General features: G+C 39.6%; 1 long non-coding RNA gene across 1 annotated transcript in view; it reads right to left on the minus strand.

Annotated features, from left to right (window-relative positions):
- Positions 1-1011: 1011 nt before the first annotated feature.
- LOC308664992 overlaps positions 1012-22600 on the minus strand; it is a 58678-nt gene continuing 37089 nt past the window's right edge. Inside the window, exons 4-5 of the long non-coding RNA XR_014025795.1 lie at positions 19800-19853; positions 1012-2089 (exon numbers count right to left, since the gene is read on the minus strand). This is a non-coding gene — a long non-coding RNA (uncharacterized lncRNA). The remainder of the gene's footprint in view (positions 2090-19799; positions 19854-22600) is intronic.

Here is a 22600-nt window from a genome sequence, read left to right on the forward strand (position 1 = left end):
CAGCTGGTTCCACAGGGCAGGCGCGCCCCTGGGTGTTACCCGCTGGCAGTCTTTAACCGGCGGCACCCTGAGGAGACCCTCCCTGTGGGAGAGCACTGGACGAAGGGAACTTGATGCTGGCAGCAGGTGTTCCCTCAAACATCCCAGACCCTCACCATTTAGGGCTTTATAGGTCATCACCAGCACCTTGAATCTCACCCGAAGGGCAACTGGAAGCCAATGCAGCTCGCAGAGTAGAGGTGTTACATGGGAGTATCGGGAGACCCCCATCACAACTCGCGCAGCTGCATTCTGCACCAGCTGAAGCCTCCGGGTGGTCCTCAAGGGCAGCCCCATGTAGAAAGCGTTGCAGTAGTCTAAACGGGAGGTCACAAGCACATGAGTGACTGTGCGTAGGGCATCTCGGTCCAGGTAGGGTCGCAACTGGCGCACCAGGCGAACCTGGGCAAAAGCCCCCCTGGTCACGGCTCCTATATGGTCTTCAAAAGTGAGCTGCGAATCCAGAAGGACGCCCAAGTTGCGAGCCCTATCAACGGGGGGGTAACACCTCACCCCCCATCGTTAGAGATGGAATAGTCTGGTTAACCCGAGATGCCGGTATGCACAGCCACTCAGTCTTGGCAGGATTGAGACGAAGTCTGTTTCTCCCCATCCAGACCCGGACCGCTTCCAGGCAACGGGACATCACGGCGAGGGCATCGCTGGGTTGGTTTGGGGTGGAGAAAAAAAGTTGGGTATCATCAGCATACTGATGATACCCCACCCCAAAACCACGAATGATCTCGCCCAGCGGCTTCATATAGATGTTGAACAGGAGGGGCGAGAGAACCGACCCCTGAGGAACTCCACAAACAAGAGGCCTCGGGGCGGACCTCTGCCCTCCCGTCAACACCGACTGCGAGCGGCCCAGGAGATAGGAGGAGAACCACCGCAAAACAGTGCCTCCCACTCCCAACCCCCTGAGACGCCGCAGTAGGATACCATGGTCGATGGTATCAAAAGCCGCTGAGTTGCATTGAGGACCTCTCAAATTCCATTCTAGAATATGCATGGTGACACATGCAGTACATTTGAAGTCTTTAAAGTTGTTGAGCCTTCCATACAATGTAGTGCTTCAATATTTTGAGAAGCAGATTTTCAGGACTGCTTCAAACATTTGCGTAGTGTTCCTCTGAGAGAGTTGTATAGCCCAACTTGATTGACTTCAAATATATTTCATGTATAGTATTTTTCCCATTTTCATGACATTTGTGGGGGGGAGGGAGGGAAGAAAGCCTAGTATTTTCTATATTTTGTAACACACCAATTTTATTTTATTTTTGTCAATCAGCACTCAGCTTTGTCTTCTTTTCTTTTTCTTTTTTTCTTTTTAAAAAGATTTTATTCCTGTTTTAAGATGGTAGTATTGTCAGAAAAGTCTTTATTGTAATTATTATACTCTTCTCCATTGTTTTTTTTTAAAAAAAGCTCTCCAACATTGTATTATTCTAGGGAATACTTAACTGCCATTCCTTTCCTCACTCCAAAAATCCTAAAAAGACATTTGCTCTGGAGTATCGCAGGGAGAATTAGTACCCATGAGTCTACATTCAATGTCAAGCTTCCAATAATTTCAGATATACAGTATTATAGCTAAAAGTCAAACAATTCCAGATAGCATGTGGCTATAATTCCAGGAGTTCTAAGGAAAGATTAGGGGAAAGGAAGCAACTGAATGTGACTGAGACTTCCATTTATGTCCATTTCATTTTCCCTTCATTCCTTATTGTTGGAGAAGTAAAAATTGAACAGAACAGAAAATTACCACCCAGTTAGGTTTCAGCTCATCTTAAAACAAATGCAAGATAGCCAATGAAAGCATTCAGAAAAAATAGCTGAATCATCTTTATATCTTTGCATTTTGTGTGGAAGTTCCAAAAGTTGTTTCTTCATAGTTATTTTTTTTCTTCTTTTTTTGACACATTTTCATCTCCAGTGTTAAATGATTAACTGCACAAGGAAACTCCTTTTATTTTCCAAATGGTCACACACATTCTTCTTTAGGCATAAAGAAAATGCACAATTATCCATTTTGCATGTTTCCCTGGATCTGAAAAACAGCAATTATTACTATTCAGTATTTTAGCATTTGATGTTTCTTGATATGGAAAATCTCTATCAGAGTGAAAGGATCCCACTATAAAGAGACAATGGGTGTTAGTGAAGGAATAGAAAGTGGACTATTTATCATAGAAATGGGCATTAACTAGTTCTGAAAAATGAAAAAGGGAATTTACTCAACTCAGTTTTAATTATAATGAAGTTAATAGATACAAAGCAAAGCGTTCATGTATAATCACAAAAAAGCTTGTCTTCTACTTTCCCAAAGATGCATACTGAAGGAAAATCCATAATTTCAGCCACAGGCATAGGCTTGTAGTATTAAGTAGTACAGAATGTACTATTCTCAGCATTGGATTAAACTCAGTTGAAACTACTGGATAACAGCAGGCCATCCAATCTTCTTCTGATTAAATGTGTGTTACATTGTGTGACTGTAAAGTAGTATTTCCAATCTGTTAGGAAAGCAGTAAAGGTTTGGCTGCGGTCAAAGAAATACAGATTGATGCCTGAATCAAAACACCATTAGAGGATATGAATAAATGATAATAAATTAGAAGCTACATGATTGACTTGAGAGGAGGGGGATGTGGAGAGATTTTTAGATTTGAGAGATTGAGTATACTTCTCTTATGTGGCTGTATGTTAGAGCTGTAAAAAGGTTTGAAAAGACATTTACCGTATTTCCCGGCGTATAAGACTACTTTTTAACCCATGAATATCTTCTCAAAAGTCAGGGGTCGTCTTATACGCCGGGTGCTGAAAATTTAGGGACAGGGCTGGCTGGAAAACCTGGAGCGGATCTCCCATTTAGTCTGTGCAGGGAAAGCGGGACCAATTGGAGAAGAAGCTGCAGTCTGTGATTTTTTACAGGCTGGGGTCTGGGCGTCTTTCCTTCTAAAGTTGAAGAGCAGCTGTAGTATATCCCAACTTGAAAGGCAGGCGGGGAAGGCAGCAGCCAGAGCAGCGGCTTAGCTCTAAGGACACATTTGACTCAGGAACTGGGTGGGCTGGCTGGAAAACCTGGAGCGGATCTCCCATTAGGTCTTTTTTTTTAAATCCCATTTATATCCCGTCCTTCTCCGAAGACTCAGGGTGGCTTACAATTTAAAGCACAAATCAATGTGCTTAGCAATAGCCTTCATTCTGTGTATATGCCTGTTTATTAGGGCTTTCACCACCTCCCCAAGCAGCATTATTACAAAGTCAGCTTATTGCCCCCAACAATCTGGGTCCTCATTTTACCTACCTTGGAAGGATGGAAAGCTGAGTCAACCTTGAGCCTGGTGGGATGCAAACCTGCACTAATTGCAGGCAGCTGGTGTTACTTAAGGCTCTGCGCAGGGAAAGCTTTAGAGTGAATTAGGAAAAGTGAAAAAGTGAATTAGGAAAATAGGGAATGGTTGCTGCAATTGGGTATGTGTAGTTTAACGAAGAGAAGGGTGAGGGGTGACATGATAGCAGTGATCCAATATCTCAGGGGCTGCCACAAAGCAGAGGGAGCCAAGCTATTCTCCAAAGCACCTGAAAGCAGGACAAGAAGCAATGGATGGAAACTAGTCAAGGAGAGAAGCAACCTAGAACTAAGGAGAAACTTCCTGACAGTTAGAACAATTAACCAGTGGAACAACCTGCCTCCAGAAGCGGTGAATGCTCCAACACTGGAAGTTTTTAAGAAGAGACTGGACAGCCATTTGTCTGAAATGGTATAGGGTTTCCTGCCTTAGCAGGGGGTTGGACTAGATGACCTCCAAGGTCCCCTCCAAATTATTATTATTATTATTATTATTATTATTATTATTATTATTATTATTATTATTATTATTATTATTATTATTATTATTATTATTATAGTTTAATCCACTTGCACTGTTTTATGTTTACATGTTTGATGACAAACAGCCTTAGGTTTATAAGTGACAGTTTTCCTACTAAGCACCTGCAAGTCATAAGCATTTGAATTAAAATTACCATATTAAAATCAAATCTGATGTTTTTTAATTTTTATTTGGTGTGCGTTGGAAGAGGGGTAGTCTTATACGGCGAGTATAGCCCAAACCCTATAATTTAACAGGAAATGTAGGGGGTCGTCTTATACGCCCAGTCGTCTTATACGCCAGAAAATATGGTAAGTTCAAATGATATTCAGTTGAAACCCCTTTAAATTAGAACCTTTGAATTGCTTCTAAAGTTTTAAACATCATTTGGAGACTCAGTGGACTTTCTTATGCTATTTTCAACACATGCTGCCCCCCAAATGAGGAAACTGTTGGCAATTTTATGCCTCCCTATTACAACTTATGGTTGAATGTAACTGATGTAAATACGTAAGTTGCAGCATTTATGTACAGATAGTCCTCAATCCATGACAGTAATGCAGTTTGCCGATTATAGTCATAGGTCATGATAGTTGTTAAACAAGGCAACCGTATGATTACTTAATGACAATGATTTTTGGTCTCCCTGATGGCAATCATTAATTGACTGCATGAGTTGTTAAGCAAAGCATGGGAGGCCTCAGGGCTGGAAGAAACTCTGGGAGATCTAGTACAGGCCTGCCCCAGGCCTCCCCTACCACCTGAGTTACCTTGTTCTCCATTTCCTGCCCCTCAGGATCCTCACTCTGAAAATGGTGCCTGCTTCCAGAATAGAGCCACACAGCCTAGGGAAGCCAAGGGACAGAGAGGTCTAACATTCTCCCTCAGGAAGTTTCAGAGGAAAGTGATGCGAGGTGAAGAAGAGGGAGTGGGGCTTGGTGAGGTGAGAAACAGGCAACCAGTGGAGGTGGGGGAAGTAGGTTCAATCCCTGCTGGGACCTGGTGAGGCAGGATGGGAGAGAAATACGTGGGTGGGCCATGGCAGCGTCCATATGGTTGGTCCTAAGGGCAAATTACTGCAGGAACCCTGCAGCAGCTGTAACTTTGAAACCAGGCTGTCAGTAGCTTTTTTTTTTTTTGAGGTGGGGTGGGGTCCATTGTAATTTTGAACAGTCACTAAGTGACCAGTCATAAGTCAAGGATTATCTATTATGACATCATTTGCCCTCCTTAGTCCTCCTGGGGATGATCATATGAATGGCTGTAATATATTGATTGGTGAGATAGGTTAAGTTAAAAAAAAACAACCCTTAGTGTAAGAACGACAGTAGAAATGAATATTAAGTTCTTCTATATTAAAACTCTGAGAAACAAGATAATAATAACATCACTGGAAGCATCTTCGTTATACCAGATTGAAATTAGAATTAATGAAAGTTTAGATGTTTGCTATCAACCTTTGCAAATCAAGATATTAACATTAATTATTGCAGTGCGGCTTGTGGTTGTTGTTGGGTTTTTTTTTTAATCTGAGTGCCTGTTTCGTGATGTTTATATTCTTTGGGTAAACAAATAGGCAAGAAGTGGGGCTTTCTTATTGTAGAGTGAAGTTTTCATTAAAAAAAATTGAATGGGCTGTCAGTAGATGAACCTAGGAGGCTTTTTAAGGTTTTGCTCAGTGCTGAGAAAGGAAAAAGGCTGGCAATTTGAGGTTATTCTGCTAAGAGAAAGTCTAGCCAGATTTGTGTAGGGTTGAGGTGCTGGCCTAGAAACCGTGAATTCTAACCCCACTTTAGGCATGGAAAACACTCTGGTGACTTTGGGTCAGTCACTTTCTCTCACCCCAAGTCACCTCTCAGATTTATTGGTGTGGGGAAGACAGGAGGAAGAAGAAGTATTACTATGTTTGCCACCTTGATTGTATATTTAAAAAGTGGAATAAAAATCTGAGCAAAAAAAAAGAGGAGAGAGAGATGAAAGCAGGGATCCTTGGTGCTGCTCTGAGCCTGCTTGTTTTCTTGCAGATGTTTCATTACTCAGACTAGGTAAGATCATCGGAATTCCAATTCTCCAATACCTGGGATTAGCAATAGCCCACAAACTCACAGCCAAACTCTGTCAGGAATTATCTGGAACCAAAGACAAGATACGGAAGGATGAAAGAATGTAATCTACAACATCAACTGTAACCATTGCAACCAATTCTACATGGGACAAATATCACATCAATTAAAAACCAGGATCCACAAATTTCGGCTGGCAATCAAATGCCATGATCCCAAATCCTTAATCTCTACACACACTGACACCAAACAACACCAGTTCAATGGGAGCAACACAAAAATCGTCGATCACACTACCACCCACCATGCTTGTGAGTTCATCGAAGCCTGACACTCCTCAAACCATTTCATCAACAGACACATTGACCTACAACCAGTCTATGAACCCCTCAGAATCCAAATCGGCCACACAGTACCGACCCTCAAGCCCCCCTCTTTTCCCACCAGCAGTTCACCTCCAAATGACCCTGACCAGATGTAACCTCCCCATCACAAGCTTGGAGAACAAACCTTCACCTTCATATTTAAGAATCATTACCAAGGCAAAGGCTGAAAGGCTGATACATTTTTTTTCCAGAGCAATGAAGTAATATTCAGAAGTTGCTAAGGCAGACACCTCCCTAATCCACTATGAAGGGGGTATATACTACAGTAGGCTTCCAAAATTCTGTTGTTATAGCCAATCTCAATAAAACTAGATTTAGCTTTCATGTTTATTTTAGCTTTCATGTTTATTTTTGCAAAGTATTATTAAAAATGTGTTACAAAATCAATTTAACTATACCTTATAATGGTTTTTGTTTGTTTGTTTGTTTAAAGTAGAGCCTATATGAGTGGCTTGATGGGGGAACTATTTGGCATTTTAAAACTGTTACAGTAGAGAAACATCAGAAAGACTCATTAGTGGACTACATTGTAAGATGGGCCTCAACACAGTAACAAGCTGAAGAGTAGAAGCAGCAAACAGAAAAAAAGGAAAGAAAAACAACTTTGAAATTGTGTACTGATTAATATGCTCAAGTAGTTTCCAGTGCCTGTTACAAAAAAAGTTAATTAAAGAGTTTACGTTTTATCATGCACAGTAAAGAACTCCTGACAGGCATTGTAATAATATGAAATGCTTCAGTTTCCAGTAGAGTTTAATTTAGAGCAACAACAAAGGGAAGAGATGGGAAATAAAACAATTGAAATGTTGCAAACAGACTGACTTAAACTCAAGGGAAGCCTTTCAGAGAATTGTTCTGTGCTAGCAAAGCAGCCTCCCTCATACTCGGGGGATATTTTTTTTCCTATTTTGTTTTCAGGTTGAAATGTTTATAGGATAGAGTTTATATCCTATGTAAGTAATTGGCTAGCATATTGTAGAGCTGATAATGTAAATTAAAGAATTTCCAGATATGCTAGTACAATATGGTGACCTATGTAGTAGGGATAAAAATCAATACCTGCCCAAGATGTTGTCAATCATTTTTTTAAGAACTTGGCTCTGATCCAATTGGATTTTGTTCATATAATCCTCAAATAAGCACAGATCACATGATCTGCTGTCCATCAGGGAGAGAAGGACAGATGAAACTCATCCTTTCAGCGTCCTGAACAATTCATCGGCATACTGTGAATTTATTTGAGATGGTAACACAATTATTCACATCCTTGGAATATGGACTGTGGAAAGAAGTTTAAGATGAATTTTCCCCCACATTTCATAAAATTGAATGTGATATCTCTTTTATGGCAACATACAAGCATCTATGTAAAATATCCCTGTCATATATTACATTAAGCGTTAAGTGGAAAGTATCTGTCCCTTCCGCTCTCATGAACACAACGTTTACTCTAAGCATAGGCCCTAAACGTGGCTACAGACTGTCTAAATTAGACTGGTAACTCTGCAATGAATAATGATAGAGAAATGATAGGCAGACATACAAACACACCTTTGCACTTGGACCAATTTCACATGTGTTACAAATCCCTTTTTGAATAATGATAGCATAAATTGAGACTTGAAGGAGCTCATTAATTTATCATTTAAATACTTCTCCCAAAGGCAGTGACATGGTGGAAAGCACCTGCTAATCTTTTAAGAAGAACCTTTTGCTTCATTATTGGTATGCTATAGTAGTTGAGTATAAGAAAAGATTTCAATTTAAATTATGTTTTAGTTATTGAGCATCCTGACTGGCCTTGAACAAATTACCATTCAGTTTTTACAGGCTTGTTGGGAGGATAAAGTGGAATATTTATATTATGCATTGTTTTAATTGTGCATTTTTAACACTTATGTAAAAAGACATTGTTCTGGCTAACCAAAAGATTCTCATAGTATGGGATGCTTTTTTAAAGCTCTATCTGTCTGTTTTAAAGTGTAGTTTTAACTTACAACCAGTATTAATTCTACATTTGCTCTGGTTTTCTGTTTTGTTCTTGTTTTTTTTTTATTTTAAGAAATATTCCTACAGTCTTTATTTCTGGCCTGTTCAACTTTATGCTCAAGTTTATTGTTCATGTATGTATATATACACACAGTAGCATTTATCACTGGCTCAAAAGATTGACATCTAATAATTTACTGGAGGCTTTGTTTACAAATATTCAGCTAGACCACTGCTAGGGCTTTGAAAGCAAAGTTCCCTAATCTTAAAATTAAAAGGAAAAAAAATCCTTTAAGATCTTCCTATCTCAGGGCAGAGTGTTTGCTTCCTCCACCCCCAGGCGATTCACTAGCAGCTTTCACATTGACACACATGATTGAGTTGCCTATGGGCACCCAGGCTTCCATTGCTTCCATAATTCAATATGTTTAAAAAATAATGTGAAAGAAAGAAAGAAAGGAAGAAAGAAAGGAAGAAAGAAAGAAAGAAAGAAAGAAAAAGAAAGAAAGAAAGAAAGAAAGAAAGAAAGAAAGAAAGAAAGAAAGAAAGAAAGAAAGAAAGAAAGAAAGAAAGAAAGAAAGAAAGAAAGAAAGAAAGAAAGATGGGTGAAAATATTTAGCCAACATCATGTAAACTTTATCAAAATCTATTTGTGCTCTACGAAATATTTTTTTGCATATTTGCTACTAAATGCTATCTATTTCATGGGTTGTTACTTATAAACACCAGAATGTATGCTTACCTCATAAACAAGTTTATCCAACTTCCAATTTATCAGTGTTAAAAAAATTAATTGCCCCTTAGATGCAATAAATGCTTGTACTGCTTTTAGCAGTTATAATTGCAACCCACACTACTTATACTTGGTTTCAGTTTTTCACATTACTGTACAGGAATTTTATTCATTCCTCCATTGCAAACTGTTTCAATTTAGTAACATTTGAGACTTTTCTAACATTAATGACTCACTTCCGATCCTGCCACCAAGTGCCTAGGGCAGGGGTAGGCAACCTTGGCTCTTTTATGACTCGTGGACTTCAACTCCCAGAATTCCTGAGCCAGCTGTGCAAAATTCATGCTTCCATCAGTTATATCAAACTGTGCAGGTCCCAAGGCAATGAAGCACTGCCAAACCTTGGCACTATCCTATCCATTTTTGGATCTTTTCTCCAGTGAGTTGAGATTAGATCTGCAATAGAGGCAAAGAGCCTTGGTGGAGCAGTGGGCTAATGCCTCCTTAAGTAACACCAGCTGCCTGCAATTAGTGCAGGTTCGCATCCCACCAGGCTCAAGGTTGACTCAGCCTTCCATCCTTCCGAGGTAGGTAAAATGAGGACCCAGATTGTTGGGGGCAATTAAGCTGACTTTGCAATAATGCCGCTTGGGGGGTGGTGAAAGCCCTAATAAGCAGGCATATACATAGAATGAAGGCTACTGCTAAGCTTGTAAGCCGCCCTGAGTCTTCGGAGAAGGGCGGGATATAAATGGAATTAATAATAATAATAATAATAATAATAATAGTGGATTTCTCCAGCTTGTGGTCTGCTTCTAGCATCAGTTGCATTTTCAAAGGGAGCTTCATATAGAGCATGTTGTAGTAGTCCATTTGTGTGGTGATGAAGGTGTGAGTTACAATTACCAAGCCTTTCTGGCTATGGGCTATATCTTTAGCATATTTAATTTCAATATCTTCAGTCAGCAAGGGGAGGCGATGGGTTTTTTTTGCATGCAACCTAATACCACGCATGTGCAAATGAAGCTTCACATGCTCCCCCACCCCTTGTGCGGCCTGGTTTCCAACAGGCCATGGACCAGTACCAGGTTAGGGACCACTGTGCTAAAACATTTAGCCCAATTTTTCTTAACATTTGTAGGTGAATTATTTTTATTTTTTATTTTAATTCCATTTATATCCCGCCCTTCTCCGAAGACTCAGGGCGGCTTACAAGCTTAGCAGTAGCCTTCATTCGATGTATATGCCTGCTTATTAGGGCTTTCATACACCCCCCAAGCAGCATTATTACAAAGTCAGCTTAATTGCCCCCAACAATCTGGGTCCTCATTTTACCTACCTCGGAAGGATGGAAGGCTGAGTCAACCTTGAGCCTGGTGGGATGCGAACCTGCACTAATTGCAGGCAGCTGGTGTTACTTAAGGAGGCATTAGCCCACTGCTGACTTGGCATGCTCAGCAACATGGCCATCATTCCCCACCCACCCCCGCAAAAAAATGTTCCATCAAATACCTCTGAGAATAATGCAACATCATTACCAAAGTATTCTTGTCTTCATTTTGAAAGAGATTGGGAGCAAAGCCATTAATTTCAGCTGAGTTGCCACTTTAAATGTTTAAATGAAAAGACAAGGATGATCAACCCCACATTAAGGGTAAATGCATACCCTGAATGCTTACTTTTCTCTTCCCCCAAAGCAATGAATAATCTTGCAGCCTACATTTTGTTTAGGAGAGAAATAATGCTACTAAGAAAGGGCAATATAATCTGTAGTTAAAATGTGTTCCTGCAATGCAAGGGATGATCCTGTAGAACAGGGGTCCCCACTCCCTGGTCTGTGGACCAGTACCGGGCCGTGGCATGCCAGCAACCAGGCTTTACAAACAAACAAAGTCACATCCGTGGAATGTAGGAAACACACAAAACCACGCACCTTCTGGTCTGCAGAAAAACCTCTCTCCATAGAACCGGTCCCTGGTGCCCAAAAGACTGGGGACCTCTGCTGTAGAAGAGGATCTCATAAATAATGTCAGAGAATTATTTTAAAAAAAAAAGAATAGAAAGAACCAATTATTTCAGTGTTTTTTGAGATCATGAAAAGGGTAGTGTTCAAATCTATATTTCAGTATTGTCATTTTTTTTAATCTGTTTTTAACTTTTGTATCTTTGTTTTTTAATCACCCTGTAAACCGCCCTGAGTTCTTCGGGAAAGGGCGGTATATAAATGTAATAAAATAAATAAATAAATAAATAAATAAATTTTCTATCCTGTACATTATTGCATCAATAACTGAAAGCAAATGTTATCGTATTTATTTATACTTGTGTTATTTCTGCAGAAATTATTTTTTGACCAATCAAATCCCGCCATATACATTTTTTCTACTTTCAAATGGTACAAGAAAATACCTTGTCGAAACTGGGGGGACAATATACAAATTCTACTATTCCACAATACATTATGCATAGACAAATGGACAAAGTGATAGATAGCCTGATATCAACCATCAATCGACACATCAAAATTAACCTTATTTACACACCACTCAAGAGACAGTAAAAAAGCTAAGAAGGAAGCAAAAAGACCAGAACACATGTCTCCAGCAGCCAATGCCTAGTTAAGCAGGCATTAATATCACACAAGCAACAGAAAACAATACCCTAATCAAGGAAATACGAAGGAGAGAACCACACTTCCACCAACACTGTTTATATACAGTAGCAGGGCAAGCTACTATATATAAACAGTGCACTTATACAAACTAAAGATGTTACCTACTTGGGTAATGAAGCTCTGCAAGCAATCAAGTTTATAGAACGCCAGGATTCTAGAACACATGTACACATACGCGCAAAATGAGAGAGAAGGGGGAAGGATGGCTCATTTTTACAATTGAACTAACTAAATAAAATAAATTAAAAAACAAGAATGACCCTAGAATGCGGTTGTTGTTGTTGTTTTCCTGGTAACTACACATAGAGTATTTTGTATTATCTGAACTTTTGGTTTTAAAAAAGAGACTATCTTGAAATAAAATTATCAAAACTGCTTTGAATTTGGTTATTAGCTATTGCATATAAATCAGGAGTATAGTCACAATTTCAGTTCAAGTTAATTTTCTGTAGAGATTCATTTAAGTAGGCTTTAAAAATAGTAACTAGCTTTCTTTCATTTCACCAAGATAATAAACTCTGTTAAAGACAGATGTCACTTGATCTAACTTCCTCCAGACACCAACCAGACTCTTTAAATCCTGTATCAATTGAAGTTTTGAGCTAGCTCTCCCGCTTCAAGTATATTTGGTAATCATGCTTGGAGGTTACCAATATATGCTTCACAGTTTAAAAGTCATTTCAATTCAAGTTGGACACAAGTGACCCATCAACTAAAGTTGATAATTGGTACTCCTGGCCTTTACTTCAATATTTGAGACCAAATACAGATCACTTTCCAAAAAGCACTCTTAAAATAAGTTTGAATCACATTTAAAATAATTTAACTCATTATTGATGTTTACTTGTTGCTGATGTGTTGCTTAAGTGTAATTTTATGTGCCTAATTATAAGATATTTACCCAATTTTATAGGCAATGTACTCTTAATCTCTCTCTTACGTAAAGATGTTCAGAATTTCATTTTCATTTTACGTATACCACATTGTATTAAAAATAGAAAACAAAAATTAGAAAATAGTGGAGACCTTTAATATTTAACATGCTGTGAGTATGGTTTTTGAGGAACCAATCTTCATCCCTGTTCCACACAATTCCGTTCCTCACAATTATTCTGGAAACAGAGCCAGAACTTACCGGTATGTCTGCAGGAGATGAGGAAATATATAGTTCATGATCTGCAGAAAAAACTTTTTCTATAAAGTTCCTTTTCATCCTAAAATAATAGCTCCAGAGTTTGAAAAAAAATCCATGCATATCTTGAGTTTTTCTTAAGTTCCCACTACTTGGTGTCGCTGCGGTGACATTTGCATTCTTATAAGAAGCACCACCTCCTTTCCCCAATGAACACTACACCTCTGAAAAGAAACCTGGAAAATGTTTGTCCAGAAAAGACACAGTTAAGAAAGAGAGAGAGATTTTGCTTCATATGTTTGTCAGTAGCAGAATAAAGGACTCTTCCCGGAAAAGTCCTATTTATGAATTAGGATTATAAAACTAAAACTTTGGGCAATGTAAGTTTAAATCTTGTATCAATTAAAGTTTTAACCTAGCTCTCCCACTTCCAGTAGATCTCTTGCCTCATGAAAGTGAATTGGCCTGCATGACACAATCCAGTCTGAGGAAAAGGGACCTCAGCAGACATGATGAAGAGAAGTAAGATTAAGCATTCCTCTCTTTGTGACTCACATGGTTAGGGCGCTCGGTTGACAAGCAGCAAGCCTGTGTTTGAGACCCGAATGCTGCCATGGGACAGGGTGAGCTGTTGTGTGTTGCTCCAGCTCCTGCTAGGGACATGAAAGGAGCCCACAACTGGACTTATCCCAGTAAACAGCGATGCCACTGGCTAGTCCTCTCAACCCTCTTATACGGGCATGAGGAGGAATTTGCGCAGTATATGTTTGATAAAGTCACTCAAATTAATTCCTAGTTGGATGCTGGCTTTTTGCAGATCCAAAGGAGATGCCTGGAGACAAGTCTTGCCCAATTATCTGAGAACCCATTGGAACTGAGGAAGTGGGCAGGATCCTTGGGACTGTAAACTCAGTCACCTGTTCTTTAGATCCATGCTTCTCCTAGTTTGTTGAAGTGGCTTGGGGGAATGTGGTGGTGGTGGTTAATTTTTTGAGTGAAGGTGTTGTTCTTTTACCTCTTAACAAAGCCTTGGTTCCCCTATCCTCAAGAAATCATTTATTTATTTATTTTTTTATTTTTATTACATTTATATCCCGCCCTTCTCCGAAGACTCAGGGCGGCTTACAAGCTTAGCAGTAGCCTTCATTCTATGTATATGCCTGCTTGTTAGGGCTTTCACACACACCCCAAGCGGCATTATTACAAAGTCAGCTTAATTGCCCCCAACAATCTGGGTCCTCATTTTACCTACCTCGGAAGGATGGAAGGCTGAGTCAACCTTGAGCCTGGTGGGATGCGAACCTGCAATAATTGCAGGCAGCTGGTGTTACTTAAGGAGGCATTAGCCCACTGAATTAGCTCACTGAATTCCACTACCCTGGACAATGTTTGTCCAGTATCTCACCTCCCTTTCTTGGCATAGATGGTAAAGAAGGTGGCTGCACTTTTAAATGATCTCTGAATTCTTTTTAATCAGCTTTCACACCTGGGTATGGAATGAAAATGCATTGGTCATACTTTTAGATGACCGCTGGCATAAGTGGGATGTACTAGTGCATCCATCCTAGCCCTATTTGATCTCTCGGCACTCAACAATGGTATCCTTCCATATTGGATCAGAGGACTGGGGATGGGCAGTATGGTATTGTGCTGGGTTACCCCCTTACTTCAGTGCAGGGAGGAGAAGTCCCATTCTTGGCCCTTTCTATGTGGAGTGCCACAGGGTTTGGTGCTTCTTTTTGGTGCCTCTAGTTTTTTTTTTATTTAAAAAGTTTTACAATACATTTTGACTTTAATCCCCCCCTCCCCCACCCCTCTCCCTCTCCCCCACTCCCTCCTCCCCCCCCCGACTTCCCAGAGCTAAATACAGGGCATAAAATCAAAAAACAAACATAAACACCCCTATGTTATCAACAATAAACTATAAATTCTATCTCTCTCTAGCTCATATAAAATGAGTACAAACAATATTAATATTACAAATAAAGTAGGAAAGAAAAAGAGGAAAACAGAAAAAGATCTTTACTCAAAATAAATTTTCTTAATCCCAGTCCTTATTCATATTAATTTCAAAAAAAAAAAGAAAAGAAAAAAAAAACTTTCACCTGCTATTTGCATTCTCCCACCTTTCTCTAATTTCCAAACAAATTCTCAGTTACGCACCAAAAGCGCTTATCTCTGTTAATCTTAATAATCTCCAACCAAACTAAACTATAATCAAAAATAGTTCTTGCATGTATCACGCCAAATGTCTCACAGTTCCAAATCATCCTTAAGTTCAAATAAAAGTTCAGATAAAAAGAGTATATACAAAAAAAAAAAATTAGGCAATCTCTAAGACAACTTGTTGTTAATTAGGAGCTTACATACCCACTCTTAGTTCAACACATACTTTAAGTCCATAACCCTAATATACTTTTCTAGCAAGCAAATAACATCAATCTTAAATTGTGTAAAATATTAAAAAAAGAAAAAAAAAACTTTCTTTCTCCTCTATAATAATTTTACTCCATTGACATTCTAATCTAAAAATTTAATCAGCAATCTTAACGCCCCAAAACTTTTGGAGCACCTCTGTCATGACCCCCAAAACTTCTTTAGACCGCTCTCCTCCTACATCTTCACTGTAAGCACACTTTGAAGATTCCATAACTTTCTGCTGGTCTTGCTCTCGCTCTCGTCTCGCTCTTCTTAGGGCGGCACGCGTCATCTTCTGGCCTCCTGCAGCAACCAATGAAACTGTAGCTTGATCCCCTCCAACACCATTGTCCTCTGTCTGTCTATCTGCAACATCTTGAAACTTTCCCACACCATATCCTTTTGCAGCTTCCAAAAATGATAGGGGGGTTGCTTTTAACACATTACTATAAAAATCACGTGCCTGAGCCACAGTAACCAAACAATGTCTTTTACCTTCGTACGTCGCCATCAACCCAACTGGAATCTCCCATCTGAACTTAATATCACGTTTCTTAAGTTCCTGTACTAGAAATGCAAAATCTTTCCTTCTCCTTAGGATCTTCGGAGGGATCTCTTTTAAAACCAAAACTTCTTGCTCAGCCACTACCAAATTAGTATCATAAGCAGCTTGAATGACTTCATCTCTAATTACTCTCTTTGTAAAATAGAGCACCACATCTCTGGGTAACTTCCTCTGTCTTGCAATCCATGAATTTACACGAAAAACTTTGTCCATATTTCCCTCAATTTCAGATGCTGACTGGCCCAGTACCCCTTCCAGAGCCTCAGAAATCAGCTGCTTTAAATCTTCTTTACCATTCTCCTTTAAACCCCTAATTCTAATAGCATACTGCATCTGATTATACTGAACAAGGCTCAATTCTTCGTCCACTTTATCCCTTATATTTTCATTTTCTAATACCTTTGCTTCTAATATAGAGTTCTTTTGACTGAGATCCTCCACTTTTATATCCAGCTGTAGCACACATTCAGCTACGGATTCAACCATAGACAAGATGTCCACCCTCATTGCTCTCAGCTTCTCTTCCATCTTCTTCTCCAATTTCTCCATTTTCTCCTCCAATTTCTCCTCCAGCTTTTTCAACTTTTCATCCATCATATCAGACATCAGTTGTGCATGCTTTCCAAGAGCGTCTTGTAAATCCTTAAGCGTCAATACCGGGGGAGATGCAGGAGGAAGCAAAGCTTGCAGTGAGGTCTCTTGCACCAGGGAAGACCCCGCATTCCGAAGAGCTTTAGAAGTTTTAGCCGCCATCTTCCCCCACTTTCACTTATTACGCACTTTCACTTTAAAGCTATAAAATCCATTGAGCTAGAGAGTAAAAATAAAGAGTCCACTTCACCTTGACCTCCTGTACCGCTCTGCCTGCATCTTGATAATCAAAAGTATTTCCTTTTGGCAGGGGTGGTTGCTAACGCCTGGCTCTGCTCCAAGAATCCCAGAGCAGAGGCGCTGCGCAGCTCGGAGCAACCCAGGCTTCGGGGGGGCTCATCCTTCAGCCGCCCAAGCTCTCAGCTCAGGCAGCCCCGGAGAGCTCAACCCCTACCTGGGGCCTCACCCCCTCCTCTTCTCCCGAGGAGGGGGCTTCAAATCCATCTAAACAGCTGATCGGCGCTGTTTACGATGGAAAAACACAGCTGCGGAGCGGGCAGCTCGAAAACGGCTGTCTTTCGACGTCGCGTCGCCACCGGAAGTCGGTGCCTCTAGTTTTTAACATGAAACTGCTGGGTGAGCTCATCCATCCCATGTTGTGAGATATCATCAGTATGCAGATGCTACTCAAATATATTTCTCCATCCCTGGAGAAATTAAGTGATGCTTTGAACAGGATGTTATCCCTGGAGGCTGGAAGGGTCTCGATGGGGGGAAAAAAGGCTTCAGCTGAACCCTGGTAAGACTGAGTGGCTTTGGATTTCGGTGCCCACTGGTTCCACTACTATGGCATCTTTGGTCCTGGATGGGGTTGCATTGCTCCACTCAAACCCAGTGGGCAAACTGGGGTTCTCCTGGAGCAGGGCTTTTCAACAGGTGGTACGTGTACCACCTGTGGTATATTAGCATGTGTCAGGTGTTATGTGGAAAGCCAAGGCCCAGCCAAGTGTAGTGGGAGAGGGGGTGAGCCAGCGCAGTGCAGGACTTACTCTGAGAAAATCCTCCAGAGCTGCAGAGTGGCTGGGGTGAGGCAAAGGCCCCAGGCTCACTTTCCAGCTGGGAGGCTATACCTTTAAGAGAAAAGAAAAAAATAGACCAGAGGAAACAAACCTCCAGCTGCTGATGCTCTGGCTACTGGAGAGGAGATGTTTAATGGCAGAAGTGAAATGCTGTTTCAGCTGAACAACAAACTGGGAGAATGGAAGGATTCTTATGTCCTTTTGTGATTTTGAAGTTCTGGGATTTGTGCAATGTGATCTTAAGGAGTGTTTGGCAATTTCTATTTGGCTGATGTCTCGTGTTAGATTCTATTGCTCTGCTATTGTTAGCTGTAAGTTGTGCTGAAAGGGATTTTGAAGTCTTTTTCTCCTGAATGGATTTTGCCTATAGCATTCCTTTACTTATGAATGGAGCCATTTGGGGAGGCTGCCTTAGCTGGCAGCCAGTACTTATTACATTTTTTTTCTTCCTTAAGTGCCGGCCGCCAGCTCCTTAACTTTCCTTTCTAGCCAGTAGCTAATTCTTAAAGGGGAATGCACCTTTTTAAGCTAGTTCCCTCAGCAGCTTGTCTTTTCTGTCTCTGTCACATGACCCTGGGCGTGCTGCAATGGTCATAAGTGTGAAAAATAGTCATAAGTCATTTCAGTGCAATTGCAACTTTGAACAGGTTTTTTTGGTCATCAAGTTTTTGACACCTTGCTAGGTGGTACTCGAATATTGCATATCCTAAAAGTGGTACAATCAGTGAAAAGGTTGAAAAACCCTGTCCTAGAGTCACAATTCCTACTCAAGGAGCAGGTGGCTGTCATGATTTGAAGGAACTTTGTGTGTGGCAGTTGCACCCATTCTTAAATCAACAGGCCCTGCTTTCATTCACACATACCCTAATAAATTGGACTACTGAAATGCATAAAATGTACAAAATGTAGCAGCCTGGACAATTATATGTCCTCCTAGAACAATGCATGTTACACCTAACCTACATTGGCTGCCAGTTTGCTTGTACCTCCACTTCAAGGTACTGCTTTTAACCTTTTAACCTTTACAATCCTTCATGACATGGGGCTGGGCTATCTGAGGGATTGCCTCTCCTCTGCTATATCAGCCCACCCCATTAGATCTTGCAGGTTCCACCAGCTAGGGACCTACATTTGGTGGGTCCCAGGAGATGTGTCTTCTCTGGCAAGGCACCTGACTTATGGAACCCCCAAATTAGATTAGCTCTATCCCATTTGATATTCCAAAAGGATCTGGTTACATTATCAGTTCTGAGGTTCCCAGGTTACTAGAAACTTGCTAAGATGACTGTATTGTTGAGATGGGCATTTTAATTCCTCTTGTCACTTGAAGTTTGTATCTTTGTTTTTCATATTTATTAATATGGATTTTTACATATTATATCAGTTTTTAATTATTGTTTTACCTCATTGTATGCTGCCCAGAGTCACATTTGATGAAATGGTCAGTTATATAAATTTGATAAATAAATAAGTAAATAAGAAAATAAATAAATGCATTGAACAATACAGCAGCATTAGTTCAAACAAAGCTTGGGGGAACATGTTATGTGGCACATAAAGTAGAATATTTGTTGATATTAGGAGCAGTGTGTTGCTGACACTGCTATCAACTGTTTTTCAGGACTCTAAAACCTCTGATTGGGAGGTATGTTATACATTCTAGACAGGATGGAAAAGAAATGCTATGAGAAACTAACAGCCTATGATAAAGAGGATGAGGTTGTCAGGGTCACTTGTAGTGGCATTTGGACATACCTGGCACAATGTGGGAATTAGTCAAGACAGAGAATTAAAATTCCTGTGAAAAGTAAACGTACCCTGCTTATTTAAATATTTGATTTTCAATGCATTTCACTTCCCCCAAATCTAAACCATCCTAGATGGCATTTAGAAATAAAATAAAGTAAATAACTAAACATAAAAACAAAAATTAAATGCATAAGATCTCTGTCCTCAATCAAAAACTTCAGGAGCCAAGAGGTTTCTGGAATAATAACTTGAATTGTCTTTCTTGTGAAATATTAATAAAGGACAGATGGCCTGCTAAAAGGAAATATTAGAAATATATATATATTTATATACTGATATCAAAGCATATTATATATCTCCTCCATGAGCTTTTTATCTCACATCTGGAAATAAACCAGTCATTTTATGTGGAAGAGATGAAAATCACAACGTTTCCATGGATTGGAGGAAGTATACTAAGAATGAGTATACAGTGTCAAGTATTGATGCCTGAGATTACTTACCTTCTTTGATTTTTATTGTAATCATTGTGAGTGTTCATTTCTTCTCCTTTAGGCCTGTGAATAGAGGTTACCATATTTCTGTTCAACTTATGGAAACTATTGAGATAATAGAACATGGGGAAACAGATGTTTTAAAGAAAGCATATAAATTCTTCAGTTGAAAGATGGCAACTGTTTGTTGTAGATCAGAACAACAAAACACCCTGTGTTAATTTTTTCCTCTTACAAATTTAGGGAGCCTGAAAAGTCTGAATAGTGTTAAAAATTATACTTTGGAAGCTTAAAAAGAAAGGAATCAATTTCTAGGGACCATTGTGGCAATAACTACTGTGTGCTCCCAGTAATGTTGTTTACATCCAGCTAAGTGTGTAATCTGACATTTCCAAGGTGGCCATCTCTGGAGTCATGAGATTGGTCATATCTGCCCATCTGAACCCGTTGTCTCTCCAGTGTCAGAATTCAGATAATAGAAAGATAGGAGAGAAGGGAAGATGGGTAGAGAAAAAACATGCCAAAGAGGAACTCAACTCATTTCTTACATCTCCAAATGTCAGCAGAAACTCAGCAGATCCTCAATCCACCCCCATGATCAAATAAGATTGCCCTGACTCTAAATTAGCAATAATAGTAACTCTGTGACCTTCTATTACGGTGTGTGTGTGTGTGTGTGTGTGTGTGTGTCAAACTCACAATGTCATGTGATGTGTCACGACATATCATGACTTTTTTTCCATTGCTGGCAATGGGGTGGGCATGGTTTCTGTATGACACATCTGGCCCGCGGGCCAGTAGTTTGACACCCCTGTTCTAGCATCTAGCATATAATTTCTTATTCACTTTAAAGAAGAGAAACCGTGGGATTAAACAGTTATGAACATCACTGAAACCAGGTTGAGTAAGTAACGCTTAGAGATGTTTTGAATGAAGATCAGATTTGGAGAATTTGGCTCACCTTCATTTTGATAGCCAACATTCTGAGAACATTCTATATGTATTTGGCAAAAATTGAAATCCAGCATCTGTATTTGACAATATCTTATTCAAGTAGCAATATATTTGACAGTATCTGACAGTTAACATGTAACAGCTGTCAACATTTACCAGTATCTGGCAGGTGACATGAAGAAGCAGTGAGTATTCCGTTCTGAATGAAGATAAACGCAAATAATTCAATTTAATTTAATTAAAATAATAGTTCTTTGTATTTAAGCAAAGTCTTTCTGTATTATATCAAAAGTCTATTTCAGCAGTTTCTCTTCACTGTATCCAGAATGGGTTAGTTTCCCGATTTCTAATTGCTTATTTTTATATTGAAAATGGGAGAATGTATATTTTTAAAAAACAATATTGCCAATATTCTGAAATGTTGTGAAAATTTCCTAATGATGTGAAGTGACAATCCAATCTGCCTCCAATGCAGATCTAGAACTCTGAAAATGACCTGATTCCCTAAAGGTTATGTAGAGTTAATCTGATTTGGTTTGGTCCCTTGATTGGAGACAGATTCAGAAAACAAGAGATCTGCTCTCACATACTCTTGCATGGGGGAAAAAATAAATCTCTATCTGTAGTTTTTTTTTTAAATTAAAATGAAAGAGAATTTGTATAAAGGAAGATCATGATAAGGAAATTACATGATTAAAAGTGCAGTTAACAATAATTATAAGGAAGAGATGCCATTTGCAGGAAAATCAATGCAGGACTGTTGTTGTTTTGCTATTCTCTTGCAATCTGTATTTGTCTTCTTCTAAAATGTGGGCTATTGTGAGATGGAATGTGAAGATAAAGAAGCAAAAATGATTTCTACTGGAAGGTGTACGTGCACAGTAAATTTTGTGCAAATAGAATGGATGAGGATGGTAGGAGTAATTATTCTCCTCCCTGAATAACATGGACCCAACTCTCAGAGGTTGAAGGCAAGGAAAACATAAGAGTCCCTGTCTTTTCTATTAAAGGAAACTGTTGTTGATCCAATCAGCTTATATAACATCACTATAGACTTGTTCAACATAACAATGAGGAGAAAAATGTGGCACAGGAGAAATCTCCTGGATCTCTTCACCATTCCAGAATTCTACGATTGCAGTGAACTCTGCTTGTTTGATCACATGTTTATTCTCTTTGGATAGTTTACCTGTCAGACAATGAAATCAATATTTCCTCTCACATTGCCCTGTGCTACGTTTACCTATTTTACCAGGGAAGCTTATTTTCTCCCTTTGTGGTATAGCTGCTGTACTACCACCATTAATAGCATGCCCAGGTTTGAGCGATATATTGGCTCCCACACTTATCATCTATCTATCACTGATGTTTTCTGACATACCCATAGCCACATTGGAAAGGAAAAATGACCTCTTTTCAATGATGCTTTTCACAAGCTTGAGAATAAGATACGTTTCATCTATCAACGCTGCTAACATTGGATGTTGCTGCTTTGACATTACGTAGGCTGGAGGAAGAGGATTGGAATGACTTGGGACACCAACTGAGCTATTATAATTGTATTCCTTAGCATGCCACATGAACCCAAAGACAGAGTTTGCATAGATTGAAATGTGGGGTAGATGTTCTGCTGCAGCCTGCCCACAAGGGCCTGATCTGGGCTTGCTGTGAAGGGCAGGTTCCTCCATGCTACCTATCCTGTGTTTTAAAAAAGGGTTGTGTTGAAACCCAAGCAGCTGATATAGTTCTAATATTATATTCTTACAGAGAGGATACAGGTGACAGCCCTTCTGGTAATTTTTTTTTTCTGGAGCAAACTAGTAGTTAAATCAAAGACATTTTTGTGATGTCTGAGG

This window comes from Vipera berus (assembly GCF_964194415.1).
Source record: "Vipera berus genome assembly, chromosome: 3".
Lineage (NCBI taxonomy): Eukaryota > Metazoa > Chordata > Lepidosauria > Squamata > Viperidae > Vipera > Vipera berus.